The sequence below is a fragment of the Kogia breviceps genome, chromosome 3, assembly GCF_026419965.1.
Source record: "Kogia breviceps isolate mKogBre1 chromosome 3, mKogBre1 haplotype 1, whole genome shotgun sequence".
Taxonomy (NCBI): Eukaryota; Metazoa; Chordata; class Mammalia; order Artiodactyla; family Physeteridae; genus Kogia; species Kogia breviceps.
Genome location: NC_081312.1, coordinates 48,604,494 through 48,626,599, shown reverse-complemented (window position 1 = coordinate 48,626,599; position 22,106 = coordinate 48,604,494). Strand labels below are relative to the sequence as shown.

At 41.6% G+C, this 22,106-nt stretch overlaps 2 pseudogenes; one reads left to right on the top strand and one right to left on the bottom strand.

Annotated features, from left to right (window-relative positions):
* The first annotated feature begins 8,586 nt into the window (after positions 1-8,586).
* On the top strand, positions 8,587-12,034 carry LOC131752804 (TLE family member 5 pseudogene; annotated as a pseudogene).
* Positions 12,035-15,205: 3,171 nt separating this feature from the next.
* On the bottom strand, positions 15,206-15,767 carry LOC131752803 (NADH dehydrogenase [ubiquinone] 1 beta subcomplex subunit 8, mitochondrial pseudogene; annotated as a pseudogene).
* Positions 15,768-22,106: the final 6,339 nt, after the last annotated feature.

The window sequence follows — 22,106 nt, the reverse complement described above, 5'->3', positions numbered from 1 at the left end:
ATTAAAAGAAAGCTGGAGTAGCAATTCTCATATCAGACAAAATAGACCTTAAAATAAAGACAATTACAAGAGACAAAGAAGGACTCTACATAATGATCAAGGGATCAATCCAAGAAGATATAACAATTGTAAATATTTATGCACCCAACATAGGAGCACCTTACTACATAAGGCAAAAGTTAACAGCCAAAATGGGAAATTGACAGTAACACAATAATAGTAGAAGACTTTAACACTCCACTTTCACCAATGGACAGATCATCCAAAAGGAAAATAAATAAGGAAATACAAGCTTTAAATGACACATTAAACAAGATTACTTAACTGATATTTATAGGACATTCCATCCAAAAACAACAAAATACACTTTCTTCTCAAGTGCTCATGGAACACTCTCCAGGATAGAGCATATTTTGGGTCACAAATCAAGCCTTGGTAAATTTAAGAACACTGGAATCATATCAAGCATTTTTTCTGACCACACGCTATGAGACTAGATATCAATTAAAGGGAAAAAAACTGTAAAAAATACAAATACATGGAGGCTAAACAATACAGTATTAAATAACCATGAGCTCACTGAAGAAATCAAAGAGGAAATCAAAAAATACCTAGAAAAAAATGACAATGAAAACACGACAACCCAAACCTATGGGATGCAGCAAAAGCAGTTCTAAGAAGGACGTTTTTAGCAATACAATCCTACCTCAAGAAACAAGAAACATCTCAAACAAACAACCTAACCTTACACCTAAAGCAATCAGAGAAAGAAGAACAACAAAAAAAGCCAAAGTTAGCCAAAGGAAAGAAGTCATAAAAATTAGATCAGAAATAAATGAAAAAGAAATGAAGGAAACAATAGCAAAGATCAATAAAACTAAAATCTGGTTCTTTGAGAGGATAAACAAAATTGATAAACCATTAGCCAGACTCATCAAGAAAAAAAGGGAAAAGACACAAATCAACAGAATTAGAAATGAAACAGGAGAAGTAACAGCTGACATTGAAGAAATACAAAGGATCATGAGAGACTAGTACAAGCAATTATATGCCAATAAAATGGACAACCTGGAAGAAATGGACAAATTCTTAGAAAAGCACAACTTTCCAAGACTGAATGAGGAAGAAACAGAAAATATTAACAGACGAATCACAAGCACTGAAATTGAGACTGTGATTAAAAATCTTCCAAAAAACAAAAGCCCAGGACCAGATGGCCTCACTGGTGAATTCTATCAAACATTTAGAGAAGAACTGACACCTATCCTTCTCAAACTCTTCCAAAATATACCAGAGGGAGGAACACTCCCAAACTCATTCTATGAGGCCACCATCACCCTGATACCAAAACCAGACAAAGATGTCACAAAAAGGGCTTCGCTGGTGGCTCAGTGGTTGAGAGTCCGCCTGCCGTTGCAGGGGACATGGGTTCGTGCCCCGGTCCGGGAAGATCCCACATGCCACGGAGCGGCTGGGCCCGTGAGCCATGGCCGCTGAGCCTGCGCGTCCAGAGCCTGTGCTCCGCAACGGGAGAGGCCACAACAGTGAGAGGCCCGCATACTGCAAAAAAAAAAACAAACAAAAAGAAGATGTCACAAAAAAAGAAAACTACAGGCCAATATCTGATAAACATAGATGCAAAAATCCTCAACAAAATACTAGCAAACAGAATCCAACAGCACATTAAAAGGATCATACACCATGACCAAGTGGAGTTTATTCCAGGAATGCAAGGATTCTTCAATATAGGCAAATCAATCAATGTGATACACCATATTAACAAATTGAAGAATAAAAACCACATGATAATCTCAATAGATGCAGAAAAAGCTTTTGACAAAATTCAACACGTATTTATGAGAAAAACCCTCTGGAAAGTAGGCATAGAGGGAACTTACCTCAACATAATAAAGGCCATATATGACAAACTCACAGACAACATCATTCTCAATGGTGAAAAACTGAAACAATTTCTCTAAGATCAGGAACAAGACCAGGTTGCCCACTATCACTACTATTATTCAACATAGTTTTGGAAGTTTTAGCCACTGAAATCAGAGAAGAAAAAGAAAAAAAAGGAATCCAAATCGGAAAAGAGGAGGTAAAACTGTCACTGTTTACAGATTACCTGATACTATACATAGAGAATCCTAAAGATGCTGCCAGAAAATTTGTAGAGCTAATCAATGAATTTGGTAATGTAGCAGGTTACAATATTAATGCATAGAAATCTCTTGCATTCCTATACACTAAAGATGAAATATCTGAAAGAGAAATTAAGGAAACACTCCCATTTACCATTGCAACAAAAAGAATAAAATACTTAGGAATAAACCTACCTAAGGAGACAAAAGACTTGTATGCAGAAAACTATAAGACACTGATGAAAGAAATTAAGACAATTAATTAATACAAACAGATGGAGAGATATACCATGTTCTTGGATTGGAAGAATCAACATTGTGAAAATCACTATACTACTCAAAGCAATCCACAAGTTCAATGTAATCCCTATCAAACTACCAATGGCATTTTTCACAGAATTAGAACAAAAAGTTTCACAATTTGTATTGAAACAAAAGGACCCCAAATAGCCAAAGCAATCTTTTTTTTTTTTTTTTTTTTTTAGGTACGTGGGCTTCTCAATGTTGTGGCCTCTCCCTCTGTGGAGCACAGGCTCCAGACGCGCAGGCTCAGTGGCCATGGCTCATGGGCCCAGCCACTCTGCGGCATGTGGGATCTTCCCAGGCTGGGGCACGAACCCGTGTCCCCTGAATCAGCGGGCGGACTCTCAACCACTGTGCCACCAGGGAAGCCCAACCAAAGCAATCTTGAGAAAGTAAAACGGAGCTGGAGGAATCAGGCTCCCTGGTTTCAGACTATATTACAAAGCTACAGTAATCAAAACAGTATGGTACTTACACAAAAACAGAAATATAGATCAATGGTACAGGATAGAATGCCCAGAGATAAACCCATGCGCATATGGTCACTTTGTTTTTGATAGAGGAGGCAAGAATATACAATGGAGAAAAGACAGCCTCTTCAATAAGTGGTGCTGGGAAAACTGGACAACTATATGTAAAAGAATGAAATTAGAACACTCCCTAATGCCATACATAAAAGTAAACTCAAAATGGATTAAATAGCTAAATGTAAGGCCATACACTATAAAACTCTTACAGGAAAACATAGACAGAACACTCTATGACATAAATCACAGCAAGATCCTTTTTGACCCACCTCTTAGAGAAATGGAAATAAAAACAGGAATAAAAAAATGGGACCTAATGAAACTTAAAAGCTTTTGCAGAGCAAAGGAAACCATAAACAAAAGAAAAAGACAACCCTCAGAATGGGAGAAAATATTTGCAAATGAAGCAACTAAGGATTAATCTCCAAAATATACAAGCAGCTCATGCAGCTCAATATCAAAAAACCAAAAAACCCAATCCACAAATGGGCAGAGGACCTAAAGAGACATTTCTCTAAAGAACATATACAGATTGCCAACAAACATGAAAGGATGCTCAGCATCATAAATCATTAGGGAAATGCAAATCAAAACTGCAATGAGGTATCATCTCACACCGGTCAGAAAGGCCCTCATTAAAAAATCTACAAACAATAAATGCTTGAGAGGGTGTGGAGAAAACGGAACCCTCTTGCACTGTTGGTGGGAATGTAAATTGATACAGCCACTATGGAGAACAGTATGGAGGTTCCTTTAAAAACTAAAAATAGAACTACCATATGACCCAGCAATCCCACTACTGGGCATATACCCTGAGAAAACCGTAATTCAAAAAGAGTCATGTACCACAATATTCATTGCAGCACTATTTACAATAGCTAGGACATGGAAGCAACCTAAATGTCCATTGACAGTTGAATGGATAGAGAAGGTGTGGCACATTTATACAATGGAATATTAGCCATAAAAAGAAATGAAATTGAGTTATTTGCAGTGAGGTGGATGGACCTAGAGTCTGTCATCCAGAGTGAAGTAAGTCAGAAGGATAAAAACAAATACCATATGCTAACACATATATACGGAATCTTAAAAAAAAAAAAAGGTTCTCACGAACCTAGGGGCAAGACAGGAATAAAGATGCAGACGTACAGAATGGACTTGAGGAGATGGGGAGGGGGATGTGTAAGATGGGACAAAGTGAGAGAGTGGCATTGACATATATACACTACCAAATGTAAAATAGGTAGCTAGTGGGAAGCAGCCGCATATCACAAGGAGATCATTTCAGTGCTTTGTGACCACCTAGAGGAGTGGGCTAGGGAGGGTGGGAGGGAGACTCAAGAGGGAGGGGATATAGGATATATGTATACATATAGCTGATCCACTTTTTCATATAGCAGAAACTAATACAACATTGTAAAGCAAGTATACTCCATTAAAGATGTTTAAAAAATAAAAATAAATTAAGTTATGTGAAATTCAAAAAAAAAAGAAAACCAAAAACAAAAACAGTGAGAGGGATAATTTAGTCCCACATAAATAATTTAATTTCATCTGTTGTGTCTCTAAATCAAAGAGTAGATTTCACAAGATTGTGTGTATTTCACCCTGCTCCTGTTATTATACGTGTATAATGTCATGGTTAAGAATATTCAAACATTGCTATTTTAATTCTATCACCTCTAGTGTCCTTTTATTTTTTCTTAATTTACACTTAGTTAAATTTATTTTTTTCAGTTTTGAGTTCTTTGAGCTTTGACAAATGCTAGAGTTGTGTAACCATAGCCTGAATCAAGTCAAACCCTTCCATTACCCCCAAAATTCCCTTGTGTTGGACTTTGTAGTCAAACCTTCCCTCTCAGTCCCTGGCAAAGATTGATCTTTCTATTCTGGCAGTATTGCCTTTTCCAGAATGTAATATAAATGGAATAGCCCAGTGGATAGCCTTTAAATCTGGCTTTCTTCCCTAGTATAATGCACTTGAGATGCAGCCATGTTTTGTATGTATCAATAATCACTCCCCTTCATTGCAGAGGAGTAATTTATCCTGCTTTTATTGCTTGAGTAAAGTGTTTATCCATTCGTCCATTGAAAGACTGGTTTGTTTCCAAGTTTGCTACTCTATTCACATACAGGCTTTCATATGAATATATTTTTTTCATTTCTGGAGTAAATTTTAGTAATTTTTCAAAACCTTGCATTGTTTTAAAATTTTTATCCTTTAGTTTATCAGGTGAAATGCAGAAAGCTCAGAAATAAAGAGGACAGCTGTGAGGATAGTTAATTAAATTTGTTAATTTTCCCCTTTGCTCTGTCCTGTGGCAACCTTTTAAAGCTCTCCATAATTGACCTCTGATTTCCTTTAGGATTAACCCCCCTGTATCTTTTACAAATAGAAAACTATAAGACATATTTTTTTTGTACTCAGCAGCATTATTCCTAATAGCCAAAAAAATGGAAACACCCAAATGTCCACCAACTGATGTGTCATATCCATATATGATATGTGTCATATCCATATAACAAAATGTTATTTGGCCATTAAAAGGAATGACGTACTGATATATGCTACATCACGGATGAACTTTGAAGAGATTGCTAAGTGAAAGAAGCTAGTCACAAAAGGCCACATATTCCATTTATATGAAATACCCAGAAAAGACAAATTCATAGAGCCAGAAAGCATATTAGCGGTTGCCAGGAGCTGGAGGAAGGGGGGAAAGGGAAGTCTCTGCTAATGAATATGGAATTCCTTTTGGGGGTGATGCAAATGTTCTGGAAGTAGATAGTAATAACGATTGCACGACTTTGAGACACATATTTTTAAATTCAGCCTTGGCTAGAAATTGTAGTTGAAGGCAAAGAACATGTCTCAATCTGCAGTTTATTGGAGAACTTCAAGAAAGTAGACCCTGTAGACAGCTGCTCTGAAGAGACAAGATTGAAACAGTCATTTTGTCTTATTCAATACGAGTAAAAACTGGAGAGTATTTAGAAGACTTTTACTTTTAAAAAAATTGTGAATGTAAATATTAAGCTACATTAGAGTAGTGACACCATTTTGTCAGATATATACATATTCTGTAAGTTGTTTTCACATTTTTTCTAACAAGTTATGATTGTAAGAGTTCCCTTTAAATCCTGTCTTAAGTAATTAGTGTTGTCTTACATAACCCTAATCTTGTGGCTAAGCTACCTTTAATTATTTGTTATGGAAACATTAAATTTACTCATTATATGTTCATTATAGGAAATTAAATTTGTTAAAATATTGTTTTGTACCATACTAAGTTTAAATAAGCTGCTCTAAGAAAGTGACCCAGATATGTAGTGACTCAAATGAAAGAAATTTATTTTTCTCTGGTAATAGTCCAGAGTTAGGCAGATAATCTAGGCAAATAATAGACTCCATGCCATGGGGTCATTTGGGTATCTAGGCTCCTTCTCTCTTGTTGCTCCATAATCATGTAGAACAGAAATCAGTAAGCTTTTTCTGCAAAGGGCTAGATGGTAATTATTTTAGGCTTTGTGGGCCATACATTCTCTGTCATAACTTCTCAAGTCTTGCATTGTAGCATGAAAGCAGCCATAGACATATAAATGAGTGGGCATGGCATTATTCCAATAAAACTTTATTTACAAAAACAGATGGTAGGACACATCTGGCCCATGGGTTAAAGTTTGATGACTCTTGTCCCAGAGTGTGATCTTCGTGTTTGAAGCTCCATTCATGCTCTGGTTTGTGGGAAGGGATAAAGAGGCAGTGAAAGGCAAGACATTACTTACAAGTGGACACATCATTTCTGCTAACATTATATTGACCAAAACTTAGTCACATGGCCACATCCATCTAGTTCCAACTGAGGCCTGTGAATGTCTCTACCTGGGCAGTCATGTACCTAAGTAAAAAGTGGGGGTTTGATTATCAAAAGAAAGAAGAGAGTGGATATTGGGGAACAATTATTAGGCTCTGCCACTCACCTCAAGTTGTAATACACAGCTAGTACTGTGGTCTTTAATGATTTATAGCTTCTCTGAATCATTCTGGAACTTAAATCTGTGATTGTCTTTGCTTATTAGTCAGAGGTATTCAAGAACCTCCCTCTCTTCATTGTCTCCCTACGAGCATCAGCAAAATCAGAATCCCAATCAAGCCAGAGCCTGAACAAAAACTGAAGGACTCACAGAAGTGGTCTACATAGAAAGGAGAAAGAAGATGTGCAGAGGTAAGAGACCACAGCTCCAGAAAGGAACAGAAAAAAGATGGAGAAGGTTGTGGCCTTAAGACTTTCCATTTCCCATGAGGCCTAGGTGCTTCCTGCTTTGAGTTCTGTGCATCTTCCTTGAACTCCCTTTGTGCTTGAGCCTCCTCAGGTGTGTGACAGGTAAAGTTTTTGAAAAATTGCATGTCTAAAACTTTTTATTCTATACTCATACTTGATTGATAGTTTGGGGATGAAATTCATTTCTCCTCTGTAGGTTGAAGACATTACTCCATTTTCATCTAATTTCCAATGTTGAAGTCAAGAAGTCAAAAGCTTTAGCTTTATCCTTAGTGATCTAAAACGCCACAAGTATGTGCCTTGTTGTGATCTTTTTTTGAACCATTTTGCTGGGTTCTCAGTGAACTCTTTAAATTTGAAAACTTTTATCCTTCAGTGCTGGACAATTGTCTTGTATTCTTTCTCTGATAGTTTTTCCCCTCCATTTTCTCTTGTTCTCGCTTGCTGTGGCACCTATTAGACTGATGTTGGACCTCTTGGCTTGATTTCTTATTTTGTTTTATTTTCTCTCCTATTGTCTATCTCCTAATCTTTTTGCTCCACTTACAATTTAAAGTTGATGGTATGCTCAATTTTAAATTCCAACCCTTTAAATTTTTATTTGCTTTCTTATTTTTAATTTCTAAGAAGCTTTTTTTGCTGTTTCTGAATATTCCATCTTTATATAGCATCTAAATAATTTTATTATGGATAGCATATCTTCTTATCCCAAAGTATTCTGCTGCTGCATTGCCTCTGCTTCCTCTGAGAGGTTTCTCCTTGATTATTTTGCTTTCTGTCTTAGATGTTGGAGGACATCCTCAAATATCTGGATGTCCCATGGATTTCCATTTCATGCTCTCATTTTAAATAGTCCAGGTGACATTATCCCCATTATAAGAGTGAGAAGCCTGAAGCTCTCTAGGACACCTGACCATGCAGAGGGGAGCTGAGCCTGGCACTCAGCCATCTCACTCTTATTCCAAGCTAAGCCCACTGTATAATGAAAGCACCTGCTGAGAGTCAGTGCCCTGAAAATGTCTTCAGTGTCCCTAAGCAAGAATTAATCTTAGGCCACTTGCTTAAAAGCTGCTCTAGAAAGAAAATTCACTCGAAGAAGGCTCTTTCTATGTTTATTCTTTCTCTCGAGGCAGCATTCATAGGACAAGAATAGATTTGTCTCTAGCAGAGAAACCCAAGGATGGGTCACAAGATGTCCTGTTTACCAGGAAACTCCTTCAGGGGGTGACCAGAGGCTGGAGTCTCTAATTGCCAGAGCAGCCCAGTGTGGCTTCAGGATGGGGAGGAGAGGTTCTCTGGCTGAGATATCTTACTGTAAGTGGAGAGGAGATGGTCCAGCTTGGAGATGCAGATACTGCAGAGAAAACCCTTGTAAAGCATGGAAACTTCCTCAACTGGACAACAGGCCTGTTTAGGCGGAACGAGACCAGCATATACTTTTCTTTAACATTAATAGAGATTTTCTTCTTCTCAAAGACAAAGAACCAACAATGGTAAAGCAGGAATTACCCAGAAAGAAGGAATAACCCAAACCACAGTTCCATTCTCCGAATTGGCACAGCTCAGTAAGGAGGGAGAAGTTGACTTCCTGCAAAGTTTCAGTGTTTTAACAAAAATTAAAGAGACCAGATAAAGGCAACCCAATCCAGGAGCTATGGCAGCTGAGATGAAAATAAACAAGAAAGCTTCAGGTTCTAAGAAGAAAGGATTACAACATGTCAATTTTAGGATTGTTGATTACATGGAAACCACTGATATTTTCATTTGGTGTCCAAAACACCTAGGAACAAAAACCTTTTAAAGTATGAAATTATCTCCCAGGGGAATATGATGTGAAACACTTCCATTTCTGGTTCCACAGTGCACTTGTCCATGCAACTTTCTCCCAGAGTAGGATAGAAACAAATGCCCTTTAGACCTCTTTGGGCTTGCTTCCAGCAGAGGAAAATGTTCTGGGTAAAATGGCATGCCAGTAAACAGCACTGGACTTGGCTTTTATTTATCCTAAAGAATTGGGGTGGGAAGTTGCTTTCTTTTCTTAGCATAAGCAACTGCCCTGGACAGCCAAAGAGGAAATAGGAGGGCGGTGGGCTGGAAAGGGTCTCTAAGTTCTGGTCCTGTTGCTGTCACTAACTAGGTCTTATTGGGCAAGTCATGTAATCACTCACAACCTGTTTCCTTATTTATAAAAGGAGACAGTTAATAGTTCAAAGCCTTTTTTCACCTCCAGTTGATCTGAGAAACTTTGAAAGAATACAGATGCCTGGGACTGAATCAGAACTTCTGGGAGTCGAAGTTTTTAAAGCTCTCCCAGTGGCTCAGATGAGACCACTCTATAGGCCAATATTTTAGGTGTAACTAAACAAGATGTTCAAGATCCCTTACAGTTCTAAAATTCTCTGATGGGAAGGTAGAGAAGAGAAGGTCAGGGAGAGGTGCTCTTCTGTGCCACAGAGCAGCAGCATCTGCATCACCTGGGAGCTTCTTAGAAATGCAGACTCCAGGAGGAGGAGGTCAAGATGGCTGGCGTGGGAGTGGAGCTCACCTCTCCCCCTACAAACATATCAAAATGCAGGCTCTTGCGCCCTATTCCAGAAGTTCACTGAATTCTAATCTATACGTTAACGAGATTCCCAGTGATTCACAAATACATGAAAGATAGCCCTGCTCTATTCTACATAATCAGGAGTGAATCTGCCTACCTATATGCCAATGGGTCGTTTTCCTGCCCAGTGTCTGTGGCTTGGCCAACCCAAGAACACAACACAAGGAAAACATGTGACTTCAGGTGGTAACTCTTACTGGGGATCATACTCCTCAAAGAATGAGATTTTAGGACATTGCCACCTCACTATAAGTCCCCTTTCAAACTGGTCATATGTGTCTGTGAAAGCAAAAGTGAGGCCAAAGGGAGAGCTAGGCTGTGTGTGTGTGTGTGTGTGTGTGTGTGTGTGTGTGTGAACATGTGTGTGTGTGAACATGTGTGTTGCATTATTCTTCCAGTTATCAACCAGATAAAATTTCCCAGAAGAATATCTAGAAGTGAGGTTGACAGTGTTGAGGAGAAGGAAATTTTAACTTGTGTTTACTGCTAGTCCTTGATTATGGCAGGGGGAAATAAAATATATTGCAGCTCACTTTCTCAGACATTTGCTATTCTTACACACATCCTGTCTTGAGAGTTGATCCCTAATGGAAGAAAAAAAACACCTCCACACAGAAAAGACCTATTTCTGCTCTTAGGGGAGGGAGAGAAGTCTGATTTACAAAATTTGGATACGACATGTAAAAGACAGAATTTAAAAACCAGGAAGCAGGAAGCGGGTGAGGCCGGGCACTGGAGGCTGCGGCGGCGGCCCCAGGAGTTGCGGATCCGCGCCGCCTGGACAAAGGCCCAGCCACCTGGCGCCACGAGCAGGCCTAGCCTGCGCGCTCAGCTGGGAAGCATCCCGCGCCCCCCACCGTGACTAACAAGGTGTTTCCACGAAGCAGGCATCCGGCTCATCGCACCTAACCCAGCAACTCCAATTCACCACCTCAGACTCCCGCCAGCATATCAAAGACGAGTTTCAGCTGCTGCAAGCTCAGTACCACAGTCTGAAACTCAAATGTGACAAGCAGGCCAGCGAGAAGCTGGAGATGCAGAGTCATTATGTGATGTCAACTACAAATTGGCATTTTCCATTGGCACTTGCCATCTACCTCTACAACGATGAAATCATGCTCTGCTGCAGCAGCTGACTTTCAACACCCCCCTGAAAGGAGTTCAGGTGGAGAGCAAAAACGAGGCACTGGGTGCTCTGGGAAAAACTGGCAGAACAGGCCTTCAGATAGTTAGATATTTTCAGGAGACTATTTTATGGGCCCAGATCCTGTATCTTCTCATATCTAGAAAAGCACTAAAATCATTCACGGTGACAACTGCTCCTTGTGAATAGCAGTAACCTTCACGAGACTAGCAGCAACCTTCTACAAAAATATGCGCTGATTGCCTGTATTCCCCCTTCACCAAAATCACATGTATACTGACCTGCCTGCCTCTCTTTTTTTTTTTTTTTTTTTTTTTTTTTGCGGTATGCGGGTCTCTCACTGTTGTGGCCTCTCCCATTGCGGAGCACAGGCTGCGGACGCGCAGGCTCAGCGGCCATGGCTCACGGGCTCAGCCGCTCCGCGGCATGTGGGATCTTCCCGGACCAGGGCACGAACCCGTGTTTCCTGCATCGGCAGGCGGATTCTCAACCACTGCGCCACCAGGGAAGCCCCTGCCTGCCTCTTTGAAACAGTTTCTCAGAGCTATCTGGGATGCAGTCTTCTGGGCAGCAGTCCTCATTTTGCTCCAAATAAAACTTAACTCGCAACTCTCACGTTGTTGTTTTTTTTTTTAAAGTCGATAGTGACGTACTACGAAATGTCCTACGGCTTGAACATGAAGACGCACAAGCAGGCTGAAATCTTCAAGAGGCTGAATGGGATATGTGCCTAGGTCCGGCCCTACAGTCCCCAAGAGCAGAGGGCCAAGCAGGGCACTGCTACTGAGCTGAACCCCATCAGCCGACAGCAGCTCCAAGCTCACCAGTTGTCCCAGCTGCGGGCTCTGGCCCTGCCCCTGACCCCACTACCTGGGAGGCTGCAGCCCCCTTCGCTGCCAGCAGCTAGCACAGGCACCGGCCTCCTCTCACTCTCTGTGCTGGGTTCCTCGGCCCACCTGTCCAAGGAAGACTGGAACAGGCATGATGGTGACACCCACCAGGAGGATGATGGCAAGAAGCTGGATTAGTGGGTGGCTGGCATGTGGAGGGTGGAGTACAAAGGGGAATCAGACACACAGAGAAAGGAAGGTTCAGCTCAAGACACATTATAGCTCGGGATTGGCTAAACTCTGGTAGTATTTATGGTAGCTGCCTGCTGGGGCCCTCACCCTGCTTGTGTGCCACCCGCTGGCTTTGCTCCTACCCCTGACTCCTGGCCTCCCTCTTCTTCCCCTGCAGCCTCAAAGGGTGAATACCTGCTCATACCACAGATTAGGCAAACTGAGGCCTGGAGGTGCAAGTGGGAGGCCAGTTCAGAAGGGAGCAGAACCTCAAGAGGTCCAACACCACCTGCACTTCTCTGATTCACACATGTGTAAGTGACTCCTCCTGCTGGGCCCCTCTGGGCACACCTGGCCTCCCACCCTGGCACTGCATGCAAACACAATGCTAGCTGCCCCTCCCTGCCCTGGGTGTCCCACATCTCCCCCTCCTGCCCACTCACCCTCCACGAGTTCCTGACGCCCACACCCCCCTGGTCCTCCCCCCTCCCCTACGAAAGAAAGAGGGGCTGGGGACAGCAAGCTTAGCCCCCAGAGCAGGGTGGGGTGGGTGACGACCCAGAATTCCCTTTCTCCCCTTCCCGAATAAAGATGAGGGTACTCTAAATAAATAAAGAAAAGAAAAATAAAAACCAGGGGGAAAATGATTCAAAAAAATCTTCCCAGACATAAGAAAATCTATTGCTATTTTTTTCTTCAAAAAAAGGCTCCCGGGGACTTCCCTGGTGGTACAGCGGTTAAGAATCCACGTGCCAATGCATGGGACACAGCTTCAAGCCCTGGTCCGGGAAAATCCCGCACGCCACGTAGCAACTAAGCCTGTGCGCCACAACTACTGAGCCTGCGCTCTAGAGCCCGCGAGTCACAACTACTGAAGCCGGCACGCCTAGAACCTGTGCTTCACAACAAGAGAAGCCACCACAATGAGAAGCCGGCTCACCACAATGAAGAGTAGCCCCGCTCGCTGCAACTAGAGAAAGCCCACACGCAACAATGAAGACCCAACGCAGCCAAAATAAAATTTAAAAAAAAAAACATTTTTAAGCTCCCAGTTTCATCCTTTTATGGCATTCCACTGAAATAAAATTCTTAAGAGAAGCCCTAAGCCCCATGGGTGTTGCAAGAGTGGTGTTCCTTACGGGAAACAGATGTCCTTCCTATGAATGCAAATATTTCCTCTGCTACTTTGAATATGTGCCATTTTTATGTTCTCTTCCAAGCTAAAATTGAACTCTTTATGGGAATTTTTTCATAGTTATTATTCATAACAATTATTCCTGATGTAACACAGGAACAATGTCTATAACTCGCCCGGTTTTGTAAAAGAAAGAAATCCTTGTCTAAGAAGGGTAGCACTTTTTTATCTCTATACCCATAAATAAAATCAAAATTTGGCAGTCTTGCAAATGGGCTTCCAGGTTGCCTGGCCCTAGGACTGAGGACAAGAAAAAGCTTCTCCCCAGGTCCACGTACAACCTCTACCCTCCATATCCACCACACATATCCCTTCACTTACATTACCTCCACTTACATTCTTGCTTCCTAAGGATAGGTAAGCCAGTGGCCATTCAAAACACTAATATTGATATAAATTTCTCAGATCATTATCTTTGGAGACTGAACAGACTGGAAAGTTTGGAGAGGAGGTTGGAGGGGGAGGGACTGAGTAACAGTCATGAGACAGATGGCATTCTGCAGCAGACACCCTGAAGGTAGGGGTCAGGTTTGGACAGTAGAAAGGCAGCATGATAGTTTGGAGATTCGAGGGTCAAGGAATAGGGTTCATGCAAGGCAGGAGAACGCTACAGAAAGGTTAGAGAACATCAAGTTCACACTGCATTTTACCTCCGTCTTTTGATGGCTGACCCAAGCCCCTCCTCTGTATGTACATGGTAGATTGCCAACCCTATCCTAGGCCACTTTTCCTAAGTTACACTGAGCAGTGTAAGGAATAGAGATGTGAAGAAAGACCCTTACCCATGTCCTGACTTTCATAGGCTCCAAGCCTCAACCTTGGCTGCATTCTCTTTTCTCATTTCAGGTTTTATTTTTTTAATAAAGAAAAATCTAAGTTCTACCCTGTTAAATATGTGTTACACATATGTACATGTTTAAACAGGAGCATTCACATCACATTGACTTGCGGATGTCATGACTCTTCCTACCATCTCTCTAACATATACACATCTCTCACAAACAGAATAACCAATAAAAGATTTTGCAATCTTTGATTTAGTATTTCGTGACCTAAGAATGTCTCTACCTCTTGGGCTGCCCATTTCACTACTTGGCAGCATTTTGAAAAGATAACATCTCTCCCCTCATATTAAATGTAAATATGCTTCCATGTAGCATTTCCTTTTTGATCCTCATTCTTCCCTCTGGCTCCAAACAATAAATTTAATTTTCATTCTATGACACAACCCTTCAGGTATCTGAAGAAGGCAATTAACTCCTCATAGGACTATCTGTCACTGTTCAATGTATTAAGCTATCTTTTGTTCACATGCCCAAATGAAGGAAATGATTAAATCATATAAAATTTCTCATAAAACCCTGGGCAAGCCCTCTCCTGGTAAGTCCAACATGATGCTTGTTTACAACTCTTTGCCTTACCTTATGCCAACTTCCTTGATTAATTGTCACATGTTTTAGTCAGCTTGGGCTGCTAAAATAAAAGTGTTACAGACAGGGTGACTTAAACAATAAGCAGATACTGAAACCAAATGGATACTGGTGAGAGTCCTCTTCTGGGTTTCAGGCTGCCATCTTCTCATTGTATCCTCATATGGCAGAAAGAGGGAGAGAGAGCTCTTAGGGGGTCTCTTTCATAATGGCACTAATCCCATTCGTAAGGCCTCCACCCTCAAGACCTAGTTACCTCCCAAAGGCCCCACCTCCTTTTACCATTACATTGGGAGTTAGGATTTCAACCTACGAATTCAAGGGGGACAAAAACACTCAGTCGATGACACCACCACAGACTTAACACTGTACTGCCTCCTTCTTGATTTGTTTCTACAAGATAACTCCACAGTTGGATTAGAACCTCTTTTATTCTTTTTCTTTTCTTTTTTCTTTCCACACCACTGTTTCATTAGGGATTTCATTAAGGTTCAATCTCTAAGGATGAGGGAGTTACTTAGGGTACACAAGGCCTCCCCAGATCTCATAGTAAACCACCAGCTCAGGCTCTTTGGTGGGATCATGGACCCCTACCAGGTGCAGATTAGTATAAGGATGCTGCTTTGGTTCCACGCACAGGCTGGTGGGTGGGGTGATTCTCCCCCACCCAAAACATGAACCACATGAAGGCCACGAAGCTGAAGAGCTGCTTACACACGAGATTCCAAGAAGCAGGCATAGGGCACATGTGCACACAGTTCCTGATGTACACGTCCAGGTCCCAGTGACTTGGTTCAACCTCAGGTCTGGGTGGTCCCAGACACACCATGGATCCCTCTCCTTCTGTGAACTGTCAGGGAGCTTTGGGTAGTCACCATACCCCATGCCATCATCAGCCAGGGCTCATAACCTTCCACCCGCATATTATACTTCTTGGCTGCGGCTGCCCATTCTTCTGAGGTCTTGGGATAGGGCACTGGGAGCATGTCCTTTATAATGTAGGAGGCTGTCTGTGCTCCTCAGCCTGCCCTCTGCAGCCCTCAGTCTCCCAGGACCAACCTCCAGCCACTGCCATCTTCATCTTCTTCCCTGGAAACTCTTTATAGACAACAGGCCTAAACCAAATGTCTATTTAAGACCCTGTGGTTCAGGGACTTCACTGGTGGCGCAATGGTTAAGAATCCGCCTGACAATGCAGGGGACACAGGTTCGAGCCCTGGCCTGGGAAGATCCCACATGCCGCAGAGCAACTAAGCCCGTGCGTCACAACTACTGAGCCTGCACTCTAGAGCCTGTGAGCCACAACTACTGAAGCCCACATGCCTAGAACCCATGCTTTGCAACAAGAGAAGCCACCGCAACGAGAAGCCCGCACACTGCAATGAACAGTAGCCCCCGCTCGCCGCAACTAGAGAAAGCCTGTGCGCAGCAACGAAGACCCAATGTAGCCAAAATTTAATTAATTAAGAAAAAAAAAAAAAACCCTATGGTTCTAATTTAAGCTTGTGATTTTTTTTTCCCAACAAACACATGAACATGATTAGCAGTGCTCTCTTTCTTTTAGTGAATTAGATGGTGCACTGATCACATTATTTTTTAGACTAATGAGTCTCAACTTTGTTAGTACATTATAGTTTCTTCAGGAGCTTTTAAAAATCATGATGCCCAGGCCATATTTCAGACCATTTAAGTCAGAATCTCTGGGATGGAAGTCAAGCATCAGTATTTTCAAGTACCCTCCAGATAATTCCAATGTGCATCCAAGGTTGGAAACCATTCAGAAGGGGAAAGAAATGGAGAAAGAGCTCGACGAGAAAGGCCAGCCAATGTGAGAAACGTGAGGTTTTGGCTGATTGCTTTGATGGCTGCTTGAATGAATGGTTGGTTGAGGGGAGGGAAGGCACGGTTCTTGATGTGATTTAGGGTTTAGACCTAAGTTGGAAAATATATCGAAATTCCCATTTTCAGAGCACAGAGCAAGAACGTGGCTATAGAGACCTACATTTAGCCCTCACCTGGGCCTGTTCAGAACCTTCCGTGGCTGGGAGGATTTCTCTGTCTGCCTCCTTTTGCCTCCACTGCCACTTCAGGTCCTTCTGATGACCTCTCCACCTGCCAGCTTCAGGTGGCTTCCATAGTTGCCCCTGCTGCTTCCCTTGAAATGGCAGTCCATGTGAAGTGCGGCTCTCAGGATGGCAGGCAGTAGAAAGACAGGAGGGAATTTCCTGCCAGTGCCTCCCTGGTGACATCTGGCTCACACACTCCAGAGGCAACTCATTCACCTACGACTTCAGAAAGTCCCTACATTTCAGCTGGCACTCAACTCCTCTCACAGGAAGCCTCTCCTGATCCACTTGCCAATTTCTGTAACACTAATGCTTTGCACGAAGCAGAGGTGGGTCAAGGAAGGTATGTTGAATAAATAAATTTGACTGCTCTTCTTTTCTTCATAGCACTCATAACACTGACATCTGCCAACCTGGCTAGACTGAAACCTTTATGTGTAATTTCTTTCCAGTAGATCGCCAGCACCTGTCAGGCGGCTCTCAATGAACATTTGCTAAATGATGAATGAATAACTAAATAAATAAATGCTCCTTTTGAATCTCACACAACACCCACTAAAAGACTAACTCTAGAAATATTTGGCTGATTGATGTTAATCCAAAGCAATGCAGTAAGACATTTTTGGAAACTGCAATACCCTAAGTCTCCATTATTTCTCTGTTTCCAGCTCACTGGTGATATTTTGCTATTTCCTCAAATGTAAAGCAGCATCAGTAATGTGCTTTAGACTGGGCAGAGCATTAATAAAGTGAGTGTGTGTGTGTGAATTAAAAATAAAATAAACCATGCTGCAGAAGAAGTTGCAGAGCACTAAATGACAGTAGTCAGTGAGGGATTGTTTACTGCTGCTTCCTGTCCCTCGGCGCCTGTGCAGAAAATCAACAAGGGAAGAGACATGTTTTAAGAGATAATGACTAGAGGACTTCCCTGGCGGTCCAGTGTTTAAGACTTCACATTCCAATGTAGGCAGTGCGGGTTCAATCCCTGTTCGGGGAGCTAAGATCTCACATGTCTTGTGGCCAAAAAACCAAAACATTTAAAAAAAAAAAAAAGAAGCAATATTGTAACAAATTCAATAAAGACTTAAAAAAAAGAGAGAGAGCTAATGGTTCAGTAGTATGCTTGAAATACTAATGACAAGTCAAGAGAAATTGATGAAAACAAAGAAAAATAAGTGTTTTAAGATATGTATATTATTGTGCAAAACTATGATTGAACTAGTCTCTCTGCTGAGAATGGTGGCACTTTGGTTCCTGACATGCATGGAAAGTCCCCAAAATGCGGGATAGCTTGCATTAAAGCTTAACATTCACGTAATCCTAAAGTTAGAAAGCCCCTTAAGCAATCCACTGGAGTTCGTTCCCTTCCCCTCCACAGGAGAAGATTCTAGAGAGAAATAAGAGAGAACCAGATGTTCCAAAATTCCAGAAGAGTGTTTATCATTTTCTTTGGAAGTATGCTTCACTCCCATGTTGCAATTTAAACCTATTTCTTCATTTGGTTCTCAGAAGCAATGGAAAATAACAAGTTAATTTCCTCTTCATGATACATCAAGCTAATCCAAATAACCCTAAACCATTCAACTTTTTCTTTGAAATCCATTGTCTGCAATATTTTCTTAAAATTCTGAATTAGAATTACATTTTGAATACTAAAATCCTACGTAGTAAATCTCAAAATACTAAAAAACATTAAGATGCTTTTATAATAACTAATGACAAGAAAAGGGAGGAATGAAAAGCCCTGTTAATTGTGCAATAAAAAAGATGTTTAAAATTATTTACAAAAAGTTCAAGTCCACACAAGGGATTTTGCCTATTAGATAATAAAATACTCTATCAAACTGCAAAAGATTAAAGCAGTGCAATCCTGGCAAACAGATCAACAGAATAAAATAGAGTACAAAAAAAGAAAAAAAATCCATTAGTGCTACTACTACTAAGCCATAAAGGTGCCCAACATGATGACATTAGTAAATTCCCCTTGGGTGCCAGTGCCACACATAAACTGTCTCCATTAAAACCTCACAACAGGGCTTCCCTGGTGGCGCAGTGGTTGAGAATCCGCCTGCCGATGCAGGAGACACGGGTTCGTGCCCTGGTCCGGGAAGATCCCACATGCCGCGGAGCGGCGGGGCCCGTGAGCCATGGCCGCTGAGCCTGCGCGTCCGGAGCCTGTGCTCCGCAACGGGAGAGGCCACAACAGTGAGAGGCCCGCATACCGCAAAAAAAAAAAAAAAAAAAAAAAAAAAACCTCACAACATCAGGGAAGAGGCAGAGCTAGCACTCAGCAAGCAAATCCAGACCTCTCTGCCCCCCAGCTCTGTGCTCTTAATGAAACCTTGCCAGATTCATTTTGAATCAGTAATATTTGAAATTGGAAAAAGGGCATTGGAGCAATTCACTAAAAAATGTGAGAAAAAGTAAAGTTAGATTACTTTCTCACATTAAAAAAAATTAGGTGGACTAAAATCTGAAATGTAAAAAAAAATAATAATAAAATGTACTATGTTAAATGTAGAACAGTCTTATAATCTTAGAGTGAAGAAGGTCCTTACTAGAATGGCACCAAGGTTAGAAACCCAAAAGGATAACTGACATATTTGACCACTGGTACAGAAGAAGACACTCTAAAGAAAGTTAAACAAATCTAGAAAAACTCTTGCAATGTATGTGAGAAACAAAAGGTTAATATCTTTAGTTATAAAATGCACTTACAAATAAATATGAAAAATATCAACATCCCAATTAAAACTGGGAGAAGGATATGAACAGACATTTCAAAAATGAAGAAAGCTAAATTGCCAACAAACATATACAAATGTACTCAATTTACTATCAAAGATATAAGACACTGAAAATACCGCTTCTAGGGAGAAAGTGTGAGCAGACAGAGGCATCCTCATACACTGTGGATAGACACAGAAACTGGTACAAAGAAACATTTCTTTATCCAGAGAATAAAGGAGGTGAGTTAAGTAATCTCTAAGAATCTCTAGATTCTTTCCAGATCTGAAATTCTAAGTCTTTATTTCTCTGAGTTATGCCAATGCTGTGTAAAGGCTTTAGCAATCAATAAAATATATTTTATACAAATAAATTATTAAGATATATTTCCCTCTCCAGCGATTTGAATCTATTTTGAGACTTAACGTGACCCATACAGAAAACCTAATAGCACCCAACGCAAACATTTACCAAGGTATTGTATGCCAAGGATGTGGAAGCACTGGGAATACTAGAGGCAGCCAGGAGCTGGGTGGACAGAGGAAACAAAGAAGTAAATAGACAAGGATTCTCAGGGTGAAAAGCTTTCCCAGAGCTGTGGGTGTGGGAGCACATGAGACAGGCATTTAAACTAGCCTCGGGGTTAAGGGGAGTTGGAAACATTCCTCATAGGCATCAGCTCCCAAAATGGATCTTAAAGGGTAAGCAAGTTTTAAACATATGAAGGGGGGATGCCTTTCCAGGGAAGAGAGCAACATACGCAAAGACAAGGGGACACTGGAGAGCACGGTGAGTCTTAGGACCTCTTAGTGTTTCCTGAGGCTGCAAGACATGGACCGCTAGAAGCCAGAGACGAAAAACACAGGTTTTAAATGTCATCATAGGGCTTCCCTGGTGGCGCAGTGGTTGAGAGTCCGCCTGCCGATGCAGGGGACGCGGGTTCGTGCCCCGGTCCGGGAGGATCCCCACGTGCCGCGGAGCGGCTGGGCCCGTGCGCCGTGGCCGCTGCGCCTGCGCGTCCGGAGCCTGTGCCCCGCAACGGGAGAGGCCACAACAGTGAGAGGCCCGCGTGCCGCAAAAAAAAAAGAAAGAAATCAGATGACGAAAATATAAAGTCAAGTAAGGCCACATATGGAGACCAACATATTGATAAGCTTCCCCATTCTTATTCCCTCTTAGCCCTGTTTATTCCCTGCATCAAAGTTACAGAATTATAATTAAATCAAATAAATTATTTAAAAAAAAAAAAAAATGTCATCATAAAAAGCCAGGATCTTATTCCTATGGTAACTGTAAACCATCAAAGTAGTACCCTAATAAGATCTGCACTGGAGAAAAAACTCACTCCAGGAGATTCCCATTTCCAGTAAGATAGCAGACTGACATAACCAGAAAAAATTCCAGGTACCAAAACATAAAGTGGGTTAATTTAAAATTAATTTAAAAGTATAGTCAAAAGTCACAAAAGACGAAGTGAAATCACTAGATAACAAACACAAAGGAAACTGAAAATTCAAGTCGTGAGTGCCTCAGCTGATGCAACACTCAGTTAAAAAGGTGGGAAATTTTGTCCTATTTCAGGGACTTGAGCTTAACTGACCCCAGGCGAGGCGTGGGCCTGGGAGAAGCAGGGAGTTGGAGCAAACACTCTTTGAAGAGCTTCCCCCTTCAGTGACCTCATCCTTTCTCACTCAACAGCACTCCAGCAGTGCTTCACTTTCTCCTTAGTCATCAATGTTTTATCCTTACTGGGTCATTCTTATCAGCACACTAATATCTTTTGTTTTTTAAATCTTTATTGGAGTATAACTGTGTTATAATAGTGTGTTAGTTTCTCCTTTACAACAAAGTGAATCAGTTATACATATACATATGTTCCCATATCTCTTCCCTCTTGCGTCACCCTCCCTCCCACCCTCCCTATCCCACCCCTCTAGGTGGTCACAAAGCACCGAGCTGATCTCCCTGTGCGATGGGGCAGCTTCCCACTAGCTATCTAATTTACATTTGGTACACACTAATATCTTGAACAGCTTAAGAATCCTTTCTTTGACCTCAGTTCTCCTGCCAGCCACTGCTCCATTTCTCAGTTCCTCTATGCAACAGTAACAATTCTCTCTTAAACCCAGGCCAATCAGGGGTATCCACACCCTTCACTAAAATTGCTCTTGTCAAAGGGACCATGAGCTTCATCTTGCTAAACCCCTGATCCTTAGCTTACACAATCTGGCAGCATCCTTGACATAGTCAATCATTCCTTTTCTCGGGTACACTTTCTTTATTTGGTTTCAAGAACACCGTATTCTCTTGGTTTTTCTTCTACTTTGCTAGCCATCTCTTCTTGGTCTCTGTTGTTCACTTTCCCTCTCTTTCACTCAGTGCTGGAGAGCCCCAGAGTTCAGTTCTCTTCCCATTTCTATTTGCACTCACAACCTTGAGCATCTCACCCAGTCTTATGGCCTTAAATACCAAGAAGCAGACACCAAGAAGGTATTAGATGTGCAAGAGATTTGTATGCTGTGAAGCATAAAGGAAGCAGGAGTAGGCTGAGAGAGGCTTCAGATCGTGATGACACCCCTATGAAAACAGAGGAGGAAGGAGGGAGGTTTGGGTAGGAAGAG